Source organism: Tachyglossus aculeatus, chromosome 10, assembly GCF_015852505.1.
Source record: "Tachyglossus aculeatus isolate mTacAcu1 chromosome 10, mTacAcu1.pri, whole genome shotgun sequence".
Classification (NCBI taxonomy): Eukaryota; Metazoa; Chordata; class Mammalia; order Monotremata; family Tachyglossidae; genus Tachyglossus; species Tachyglossus aculeatus.
The window spans coordinates 55,882,608-55,895,174 of NC_052075.1; positions in this window are offsets into that span (position 1 = coordinate 55,882,608).

Below are 12,567 nucleotides of genomic sequence, written 5' to 3' on the forward strand. Positions count from 1 at the left end.
AGCCAGGATTAGAACCCACGACCTCTGACTCCCAAGCCCGGGCTCTTTCCACTGAGCAATGCTGCTTTTCTACCCTTCTCCACCCTTCCCAGCTCTTTGAGGGCAGGGATTGTGTCTACCAACTCTCTTGTACCATATTCTCCCTCAGCTCCAAAGCACTTATGTACCTCTCTGTAATTTATTTATATTATTTATATTAATGTCTGCCTCCTCCGCTAGACTGTAAGCTCAATTTGGCCAGGGAATATATCTACTAACTCCTTATATAGTAATATCATACTCTCCCAAGTACTCAGTAATGTAGTCTGCTCACGGTTATCGCCCAATACCTATCACTGATGGATTGATTGATCTCAGCTCCTGGAACTCTGGAAAGGAGCCCTGGCAGGAAGTGTGAACTTTGGCACATCGGTTCGCAGTGGTGTAACTTCCCAATTATATCGCTCCCACCTTGCCCCCTCACCAACTCATATTCCAGAAACCGCCGGACACGACAATCCTCCCACTCGGAGCTTAGCGTCGGGATCTGCAAATGAACGACGATCCTCTCAAAACCCCTACATCTGAGATGTTGTATAGATAAGCGGCACCCTCTGTTAGAATAGGCAGGCCTCTCTGGCACCACCGAACATAAATGCTGTTGATGAGAAAATACGGTAATTGGGATCGCAGCCGGCGGGGGTGTCTGGTGGCCGGGTGGAGGAAGTTTAATTTAGCATCATTGACTACTGGGGATGTCAAGAGGTCAGTCTGTCTATCCCCCTGCCTTGGGGCATCCAGAACTAGCAGTGCTCTAACTGAGCCTGGCAAATCGTTTGCAGAGTGACTTGACTGCACTCATTTTCTCCACATTTGCATTGCCTATGCCCCTGGGGCCCTCATCTCCTCTCCACCAGCCCTGTTCCCTGTCTCTCCCAGCCTCTAGGCTTCTGGGGTCTCCTTCAACCAGATTCCCACCCCCCGCCCCCCACAACCCATCCCCCTGCCTGAGTCCCAGGAAAACCAAACCTAGAGGAGAGGGATAGGAGAGGAAGGAAGGAGGCTTCGTTCCTTTTAGGCCCACTGGCTAATATCTGAAAACTCTCTGCTCCCTAATGTCATGACCGTCTAGTGCCTGCTTGCCATAATAATAATAATAATAGTAATAATCAATTGAGGTATTTGTTAGGCGTTTACTATGTGCCAAGCACTGTACTAGGTGCTTGGGATAGAAACAAGATAATCAGGTCCCTTATTCAATCATATTTATTGAGCGCTTACTGTACTAAGCTTGGGAAGTACAATGACAGCATTAGATTGTACTATGTAATTTTTCACAAGTCACAGTGGGAAGCAATCTGAGGCATCACTCAACAATGAACAGCTATCAGTTTAGCAAATACTGATAGGGTAGCATCATAGTGCTGGTGTGAGCGGCCTCATGGGGTTCACAGTTTAAGTAGGAGGGAGAACAGGTATCGAATCCCTATTTTACAGTTGAAGGAACTGAGACCCAGAGAAGTGAAGTGACTTGCCCAAGGTCACACACCAGACCAGTGGCGGACTCGGGATTAGAACCCAGGTCCTCAGATTCCCTGGCCCGTGCTCTTTCCACTAGGCCAAGACCCGCTGCCTGGTTTCTCTTAGGGTCCTATCCCTGATTTAGACCTTCGTGCTGCCCTGCTGCCTGATTTCTTCTAGCACCCAGACACATGGACTAGGGCTGCTCGGCCCCATTCTTGGAGTCGTGGGTGCTGCCGATGTTACCACCTGTACCTCTGGAACCCTCTCTGGAGGAGGAAGGAATGGGGCGTTGGGCTGGGCAGGGGCGAAGGGTGGAGGGCTGGCTCCTTGGGCGAACCCTGCTGGCGCCAAGGTCCCGACACTGGGCTCCCTCCTCGCCCAGGACGGCCTGTCTCCCCTGGGCGCAGCTGCCTCCGAAGACACAGACGCTGAGCCCGGGCGGTACGGCTTCAGCTGCTGAACAGGAAAAGTGACAGGAAAAGACCAAGATAAACACCCGGGTAGTCCAGCGCCAGCCCCCCCGCCCCCCCAGGGCTTGCCCTGGCAACTTCCGGCCCTCCCCTCTCCTCACTCTCCCACAGTCCCAGTGGAGTTGGAGGGGAGGGGGCTTGGAGGGGAGCGGGGGGCATTCCCCTGCCTCTCAGAACCGTCCTCAGTCTCTCCATCTGGCAGGAACCCACCCCACGTGATTGGGAAGTGTTTCTGAAGTCACCCCTTAATCCCTTGTGCTGCGGTTTCTACTTATGGAGCTGGAGAACCACTGGGCACCGGCCTTCCCCTCAGGAGCTTCCCGCGGGCAGGCAGAGCGCGTGCCACCTGGGAGGAGGGGCACCAGGACGCTCATGCCCACCTGCTGCCAGCATCCAGTCAAACCTGGGCACTGCCTCCCCAGGCTCGGCCCAGGGTCCTGTTTCTCCAGGTGCTTGCAGGGGCAAAGTGATGGGTTCCTGCTGTATACCCTCCTCATGCCAGCCTCTGCTGCCTGCTCTGTTCTTGCCCCAGTGGGGACCATGCCAACATCAATGCCAGCCGCCTATCCTGGGCCTGACTAGCTCTTGCTTCTTTGTTGAGGCAGAAGTGCTTTCCTCAGCCTCTCCACACCCCCACCCGGTGCCAGCACCCGGATTTAGGGTTTGGCTGTCCCAACACTCAGACTAGAAAGCATTGGCCCCAAGCGGCCGAGGGCACTGACGGGTGTGGGTGGAATGAGGGCCGGTGACTCACTCCGGGCACAGGTTGGCATCCTCTTGGCTATTTATGGATCTGAGAGCTGGGAAGAGGAACAGGATATTTTCTCTGGCTCTCTCCCCATCTCCGTCTCTCTGCACTCCCTTGGCATCTCAGACTCTCGCGGTCTCCTCTTGCACCTTTGTCACTTTCCATGTCTCCCTTGGGGTTTGTCTGCTATAGGTTCGTCTTGTGTCTTTCTGTCCCTGCTCTCTCCCCCACTTCTCCATGACTAGTCTACGTGGAGCTAAGAAGTAAAACCCCATCCCCCTCATCCTTTCCACTGCCCCTCAGGGTCCAGCTTCCCTGGGGTGGGGAATACAGCGCCCTTCCAAGCCCCCCTTCTCCATCCCCTGCCACCCCTGCAACAGGGTGGGGAAAACTACATCACCCCTTCCTCACTTCATCCTGGGGCTTTCTCATCTGCTTCCCAATCCTGGGATCGACAAGCTCCTGGAAGATGCCCCTCACCAAGATCTAGACAGCCCCCTCCTGACATGCCCACGCCAGCCCATGCCAACCTGTGGTCACTGTTAGCATGCTTGGTTAGAGTCCTTGCCATGCTGTTAAGCTAATTAGGGCTGTGTCTTGCCGTGCCTTGGACAAGACTCCCAGCTAGCCCAGAGCAGAGTTACTGGATGGCATCCATTTCATAATGTGGGTCATTGTGTCTAAAGGAGCCACTTTTATGGTCGTGTGCCCGATTCTGGAGTCTCCTTATCCTCTGGTCGGCCTTTTCCAGGCACAGCCCCACTCAGGGAGGGGCCAAAGCCCAGGCTGGGTCTACACGGGGGAAACACCACCGTCAGACTGGGAAGTGAGTTGGGCTGGTGGGCATCCTCGCTGGTCCCATGTGTCCCCACTGCACCCCGGGTAGTTTGGGTTTCTCCTGAACCTCCCCGCAACATGAAAGAGGGTTGGGGGAGAGCCAGCTCAGGGGGAAATAATTCAGAATCTATTCAACCTTGATCAGGTAATAATAATAATAATAATAATAATAATAATAATAATAATACTGATAGCATTTATTAAGCGCTTACTATGTGCAAAGCACTGTTCTAAGCGCTGGGGAGGTTACAAGGTGATCAGGTTGTCCCATGGGGGGCTCACAGTCTTAATCCCCATTTTACAGATGAGGTCACTGAGGCACAGAGAAGTTAAGTGACTTGCCCAAAGTCATACAGCTGGCAACTGGTGGAGCCGGGGCAGGTATGTATAGGGTGGTCTTTTATCTGGTTTTATATTGGACAGTCTGGTCTTCAGCTGGTCTGTGGGTCCTGACTGATTATCTTGTATGTGCCCCAGTGTTTGACACTCGGCAACCTCCTAATCAATACCAAAATTGATTAAATTACTTGGGGATGGAGGGGAGTTCAGCAAAAAGATGACTGGCATTCTCAAGAGCAGCCAATAGCCCACCAGCTGTGTAGGCGGGAGGGCCAAGAAACAGGGGCTGACCTAGTAGTAGTAGTAATTGTATTCTTTGAGCATCTACTGAGTGTGATGCACTTGGGAGAGTGTGATAGTGTTGACCCAATCAATCAGTGGAATTTATGGAGTGCTTACTGGGTGCAGGGCACTGTATTAAGTGCATGGGAGAGTACAGTACAACGAAGTTGATCCACATGATCCCTGCCCACAGCGTGTTTACAGTCCAGAGGGGGAGAGAAACACTAAAATAAAGTACAGAAAGAGAAAATGGCAGAATGTAAAGATCAATCAATCAATCAATGATGTTTATTGAGCGTTAACTAGGTGTAGAGCACTGTACTAAGCACTTGGGAGAATACAGTACAACAGACTTAGCAGACGCCCGTTCCCTTCCCACACAGAGCATTCTGATCTAGAAGGGGAGACAGACATTAGGTAATTTCTAATATATTATTTAAAGATACGTATGTAAGATGTGGTCATAAGTACTCTGGGCCTGAGGGTGGGATGAATATCAAGTGCTTAGAGGGAGGAGTGAATATCAATAATAATAATAATAATAATGGCATTTATTAAATGCTTACTATGTGCAAAGCACTGTTCTAAGCGCTGGGGAGGTTACAAGGTGATCAGGTTGTCTCATGGGGCGCTCACAGTCTTAATCCCCATTTTACAGGTGAGGTAACTGAGGCACAGAGAAGTTAAGTGACTTGTCCAAAGTCACACAGCTGACAAGTGGCAGAGCCAGGATTAGAACCCATGACCTCTGACTCCAAAACCCGTGCTCTTTTCCACTGAGCCACGACTGCTTAGAGGATGTAGATTCATTCTTTCATTCATTCAATCATATTTATTGAGTGCTTACTGTGTGCAGAGCACTGTACTAAGCGCTTGGGAAGTACAAGTTGGTGACATATAGGGACGGTCCCTACCCAACAATGGGCTCACAGTCTAGAAGGGACTTCAGATCCAAATGCATAGGCCATGCAGAAGGGAGGGAGAGTAGGGGAAATGAGGGATTATTCAGGGATTTCAGGCTTGGGAGGCTTCTTCCTTTGAGGATTCATCCCTCCACCACTGGGACATACTTAAAGGGATGCCCAATAGGGAAGCAGTGATTATTTTCAGCATGAAGAAGGTTGAGGGCTGTCAGGAGGGGCTTTGAGCAATTACGGAGACAGGGAACAATTACCTTTATGGCTTCTGAGGTCTCGGTAAAAGAAAGTTTTGACACCCAGATTCCCTAGATCCCCACTGGGAGACTGGCAGTCCTTTGAGGACAGGAACTGTGTCTTTTTTGTCGGTTCCTCCCAAGTACTTTGCCAGACTGACTTGCCCACATCATCATAATAATTGTGGTATTTGTTCAACGCTCACCATGTGCCAAGCGCTGGGATAGATGCAATATAAGCAGATTGGACACAATCCCTGTCCTACCTGGGGCTCACAGTCTAAGAGGGTAGGAGAACAGGAATTTTAATCCCCATTTTTCAGATGAGGAAACTGAGGCACGGGGAAATTAATCAACTTGCCTGAGAACAGACAGCAGGCAAATGACAGAGCTGGAATTAGAACCCAGGTCTCTTGATTTTCAGTCCTGTACTCTTTCCACCAGGCCAGGCTCCTCCTGGGCACGGATGTGTGTCCTCCTTCTCGCCTTCTCTTCCTCTTCCTCCCGGCCCTGCTCTGTGCTCTGCCCACAGTGGGTGCTGAGGACAGATTTGTGACAGACCCGCATTCATACCCTTGGCATGTGGGGCGTGTGTGTCTGTGTATGTTTGTCTGCATGTGAGGGCGTTTGTCGGGCCGGTTTCTGGGCCTCGAGGAGCAGGAAGAAGGGAGGATTGCACACCGGGAAGCTGGGAACAGGAAAACAGAGAGTAGAACGTTGTGGGGGAGTAGAGGGAGGTGAGAAATGATCTAAGGGGAGGGGGTGACTGGAAACCCATTGTTTCCTTGGGAAGTTCTCTTTGCGGGGGTGGGCGGAGGAATCTGAGGGGGAGGCAGGACTCCCATCCTTTGATTACAATCCTGGTAAATGTTCTGTGGAGGGCGGCGGAGGGATCTGAGGTGGCGGAACACACCCGCCTTTTCCGTAGTAAATGTTCTATGAGGGCAGCGTGGAGGCATCTAGGGTGTGGTATCCACCAATCAACCATGTTTATTTAGCGCTTAATGCGTGCAGAGTGCTGTACTAAGCGCTTGGGAGAGGACAGTATAAAGGAATTTGTAGACACATTCCCTACCCACAACGAGTCTAGAAGGAAACGGTGGAATCCACCCGCACTGAGGGTGAATGGGCATGTCTTTCTACCCTCTTCCCCCAGAGGAAAGTCTCTCTCCCTCTCCCACTCCCCTGCTTCACCCCACCACCCAGGCCTAACTTTGGGCCTCAGCCTTCACTTCCGAGAGCCGGAGACCATCTCGTTTGGCTTCCGGCCTCCATCCCTCTCTCCGCAGTCCCGGCCTTCTCTTGTGTTGATTCCCTTCCCCGCCCAACCTGTTCCCACCCGATGGAGGAGACAAAAAAGGAGAGAAAAAAGGAGTTGGTGGCAGCCAAGCTTCCTGCCAGGGACTGAGGGGAAGGGCCCCACCTTTCTCTCCCCCCAGGCACGGAGGATATTTGTTCAGGGGCCTTAATAATAGACCGAAACCACCCTGGGGCTCGGCCCGGCTCACTGACCCAGACCCATTTTACGGTGGCCGCCTTTCCGTTGGGCGGCAATCTAGACCCACACGTCTCCTTCCCTGAGGAGCATCTGGCGGGGAGCCCTGGAGGGACCCCTCCCTCCTCCACGGGTGGGTGGTCTGGTCCTAATACCCGACTTTCCTCTCCTCCACCTTGCCCCGCCCGGGACGCCAACAGGGCTCAGAGGGAGAAGGTGGCTTCCGTTTCTCATTTGTAATGAATTGTCTGTTGGTTCGGTTCCTCTGAACTCAGCCTGGGATGGAGACCCTGGGACTGGTGGCCACTATGGGGAGGGAAGGCAAAGGAAGAGCGGGGGCTACTGCAGGAATACAGAGCTCGGCGAGCTTTAGAGGATACATTGGACATGACCGGTCATGGCAGGCCTGTGGCTCATCCCCCCTCCCAGCCCCACAACACTTATATATATTTCTGTCTTTTATTTATTTCTATTCATGCCTGTCTTCCCCCTAGACTGTAAATTCATGGTGGGCAGGGAGTGTTTCTGTTTACTGTTATATTGTTCTCTCCCAAACTCTCTGCACATAGTAAGTACTCAATAAATACCACCGACTGAGGGACTGTAGCATTGGGATAGATAAAGGTTATCAGTTGGGACACTGTCCCTCTTCCACATTGGGCTCAGAGTCTAGATGGAAGGGAGTAGGATTTAATCCCCATTCTACAGTTCAGGAAACTGAGGCATGGAGAAGTGAAGTGACTTGCCTAAGGTCATGCAGCAGACAAATGGCAGATTTAGAGAGGGTAAGGCGGACGGACACCGAGGCCGGAGAGGAAGAGGGAGTGGGGAGGGGGCCAGGGATGGGCCTCTCCACAGCGGATCTGATGACTCAGGCTGGCCCACCCCTTCCCCAGGTCTGTGAAGCCCCCAGAGCCGGAGGTGGGGGGCCACCCCCATCCACAGGCCATAATGACTGTTTTGGAGGCTATAGATTCCTCTACACCATGGGGGCTTATCGGCAGAGGTCATCTCTACTCAGCCCAAGCCTAATGAGAGCTAATTGGCACCTAGACTAGGAGGCAGGGATCTGGGGGACAAGATAAATAAACACGAGCAGGAGGGGACGGAGACCCACGGGAAAACAGGGTCCCCTCCCTGCCCCTGAGGCCCCTCCCCTGTACCCCCCAGCCTCGGAGAGGTCCTTCCTGTCCACCCTCCAGATTGGGAGGGGCAGCAGGAAGAGCGCATGCACATGGGTGGAGTGGAGGTCATACACCCTCCTGTCAGCCGAGCTCCTTGGGCTGGGCCACTTCAAGCATCCCCCCGCCCTGCCCTAATAATAATAATCATAATAATAATGGTGTTTGTTAAGTGCTCACTATGTGCCAAGCACTGTTCTAAGCACTGGAGTAGATACAAGGCCATCAGGTTGTCCCATGAGGGGCTCACGGTCTTAATCCCCATTTTCCAGATGAGGTAACTGAACCACAAAATAAGTTAAGTGACTTGCCCAAAGTCACCCGGCTGACAAGTGGTGGAGCCGGCATTAGAAGCCATGACCTCTGACTACCAAACCCGGGCTCTTTCCACAAGCCTGCTTCCTATGTGCACATCTATAAATTATATATTATAAATTATTTATTTATATTAATGTCTGTCTCCCCCTCTAGACCGCAAACTCTCCCAAGTGCTTAGCATGGTGCACACAGAAAGCTCTTAATAAATGCCAATGATCATGATGAGAAGCAGCGTGACCTGGTGGAATGAGCATGCTCCTGGCAGCCAGAAGAACTGGGTTCTAATGCACCACTCATTGGCTGTGTCTCTTTGGGCAAGTCACTTCACTTCTCTGTGCCTCAGTTACCTCATCTGTAAAATGGGGATTAAGACTGTGAGCCTCTCGTGGGAAAACCTGATCACCTTGTAACCTCCCCAGTGCTTAGAACAGCGCTTTGCACACAGTAAGCGCTTAATAAATGCCATTATTATTATTATTATTATTATCACCTCATCTGTAAAATGGGCATTAAGACTATGAGTCCCACGTGGACGTGGGACATGGACTGTGTCCAACCTGATTATTTTGTAGCTACCCAGTGCTTAGGACAGAGCCTGTAAGGACCGTCTCCATATGTTGCCGATTTGTATTTCTCAAGCGCTTAGTACAGTGCTCAATAAATACGATTGAATGAATGAATGAACATAGTAAGCACTTAACAAATACCATAAAAAATCCCACCTCTGCCATGTGTCTGCTGTGTGACCTTGGGCAAGTCACTTCACTTCTCCATGCCTCAGTTTCCTGAACTGTAGAATGGGGATTAAATCCTACTCCCTTCCAGACTGTGAACCCAATGTGGAACAGGGGCTGCGTCCCAACTGATAACCTTGTATCTCCTCCAGCGCTTAGAGCAGCGCTTGGCACATAGTAAGCGCTTAACAAATACCATTATTATTATTATTATTATTATTATTATGATAGCAGCGTGGCTCCCTGGAAAGAGCCTGGCCTTTGGAGTCAGAGTTCATGGGTTCAAATCCCGGCCCTGCCAACTGTCAGCTGTGTGACTTTGGGCAAGTCACAGCTTCTCTGTGCCTCAGTTACCTCATCTGTAAAATGGGGATTAAAACTGTGAGCCCCCCGTGGGACAACTGGATCACCTTGTAACCTCCCCAGAGCTTAGAACAGTGCTTGGCACATAGTAAGTGCTTAACAAATACCATTATTATTATTAGTGCTTAACAAATACCATCATCATTATTATTATTATTATCATCATCAATCGTATTTATTGAGCGCTTACTGTGCGCAGAGCACTGTACTAAGCGCTTGGGAAGTACAAGTTGGCAACATATTATTATGATAAGCAGCGTGGCTCAGTGGAAGGAGCCTGGGCTTCGGAGTCAGAGTCATGAGTTCAAATCCCGGCTCCGCCAACTGTCAGCTGTGTGACTTTGGGCAAGTCACTTCGCTTCTCTGGGCCTCAGTTACCTCCTCTGTAAAATGGGGATTAAAACTGTGAGCCCCCCCGTGGGGGACAACCGGATCACCTTGTAACCTCCCCAGCGCTTAGAACAGTGCTTGGCACATAGTAAGTGCTTAACAAATACCATTATTATTATTAGTGCTTAACAAATACCATCATTATTATTATTATTATGATAAGCAGTGTGGCCCAGTGGAAAGAGCCCGGGCTTTGGAGTCAGAGGTCATGGGTTCAAATCACGGCTCTGCCAACTGTCAGCTGTGTGACTTTGGGCAAGTCACTTCACTTCTCTGGGCCTCAGTTACCTCCTCTGTAAAATGGGGATTAAAACTGTGAGCCCCCCCGTGGGGGACAACCGGATCACCTTGTAACCTCCCCAGCGCTTAGAACAGTGCTTGGCACATAGTAAGCGCTTACCAAATGCCATCATCATTATTATTATAAGGAGGGTGAAGGAGGAACACTGTGGTCTCTTTCCACAATCTTTTTGGAGACCTCAGCCAGGGATGGTCACGCACCACCCCCGCAAGAGTTCCCATCCCGTCTCGGGGTCCCGCCTCTTCTGGAGCCGGAGGGGGACCCCCACACCCCTTTTTTTTTTCCCTGTTCCGACGGGTCCGGGAGTCTTTCAGGAGAGTGGGAGCGTGGAAGGATGAGGGACGTTGCCTCACCGGCCCTAATGACACAGTTGTGGTAATTACTGTTTGCCATTGTCTCCCGGGCCGCTGGCAGCACCCGGCCCCATGAGACACGCTGTTGTTCTAAAGAGCCCCGCGTTGTAAAAAGCCCGGCCTCCCGGGCTGTCATTGACCCCCCCCGCCGCCCCTCCCACCGGGCCCCCCAAAACCACACCCGCCTGCTCTCCGGGCATCACTCAGGCACTCATTCATTCATGGGGAAGCAGCATGGCTCAGTGGAAAGAACCCCGGCTTGGGAGTCAGAGGTCATGGGTTCTAATCCCCGTGTCTGCTGTGTGCCCTTGGGCAAGCCACCTAACTTCTCTGAGCCTCAGTGACCTCATCTGGAAAATGGGGATTAAGACTGTGAGCCCCACGTGGGACAACCCGATGACCTTGTATCCCCCCCAGATCTTAGAACGGTGCTTTGCACATAGTAAGCGCTTAACAAATGCTATTATTATTATTATTCAATCACATTTCTTAATAATGCTACTTATTATTATGATTGTGTATTGGTTGAGCACTTACTATGTGCCATACACTGTACTTCCTTCCTCTCCCCCTCGTCCCCCTCTCCATCCCCCCCATCTTACCTCCTTCCCTTCCGCACAGCACCTGTATATATGTATATATGTTTGTACATATTTATTACTCTATTTATTTATTTATTTATTTTATTAGTACATATCTATTCTATTTATTTTATTTTGTTAGTATGTTTGGTTTTGTTCTCTGTCTCCCCCTTTTAGACTGTGAGCCCACTGTTGGGCAGGGACTGTCTCTATATGTTGCCAATTTGTACTTCCCAAGCGCTTAGTACAGTGCTCTGCACATAGTAAGCGCTCAATAAATACGATTGATGATGATGATGATGATGTACTAAGCGCTGGGGTGGACACAAGCCAATTGGGTTGGACACTGTCCCTGTCCCACGTGGGGCTCACAGTCTCCATCCCCATTTTATGGATGAGGTCCTAGAGAATAATACTTTTGGTATTTGTTAAGTGCTTACTATGTGCCAATCAATCAATCGCATTTATTGAGCGCTTACTGTGTGCCAAGCACTGTTCTAAGCACTGGGGGAGATACAAGGTCATCAGGTTGTCCCACATGGGACTCACAGTCTTAATCCCCATTTTCCAGATGAGGGAACTGAGGCACAGAGAAGTTAAGTGACTTGCCCAAAGTCACACAGCTGACAAGTGGCGGAGCCGGCATTAGAAGCCATGACCTCGGACTCCCAAGCCCGGGCTCTTTCCGCTGAGCCACGCTGCTTCTCTATTTTATTTTATTTTACTTGTACGTATCTATTCTATTTATTTTATTTTGTTAGTATGTTTTGTTTTGTTCTCTTTCTCCCCCTTTTAGACTGTCCCACTGTTTGGTAGGGACTGTCTCTATATGTTGCCAACTTGTACTTCCCAAGTGCTTAGTACAGTGCTCTGCACACAGTAAGCGCTCAATAAATATGATTGATTAGAGAAATGAAGTGACTTGCCCAAGGTCATACAGCAGACAAGTGGAGGAGCTGGGATTAGAACCCAGGTCTTTTAACTCCCAGGCCCGGGCTCTTTCCACAATGTAGAAGATGGGGGAAGCAAGACACACGGGCACAGACAAAGTCATACACCATTCCAAATCCTTATCATCATCACTCGTATCTACCGTGTGCAGAACACTGCACTAGGCCTCCAGGAGCATTCAATAATTATTTAGGAGTTCAAAGCACAGCCCTAAGTCTTTGGAAGCACATAAGAAAAGTAGAAAACCCAGCCACTGCCCTCAAGAGGCTTAGAGTCCAATGGACCTACCCAATCCCAGACCCCACAGACAGGCCTATGGTCTCAGAGACAGCCATCAGCACTCAAGGAAACAAGGCTGGGGTGGGAGATGGGGGCGAGGAGCAGAAGGAATTGAGCTAGATGGGGTCAATCTGGAAGGGCTTCCAGGAGGGGGTGGATTCTAGGGGCATTTGAAGGGGTGGCCGGGAGTTGTTCCAGGCTAGGAAACAGAGTGTCCAGTGGCTGGGTAGCAGGAGTGTCCAAAGCAGCAATGGGGAGATGAGTGTGATGAAGAGGAGAGTAAGGGCTC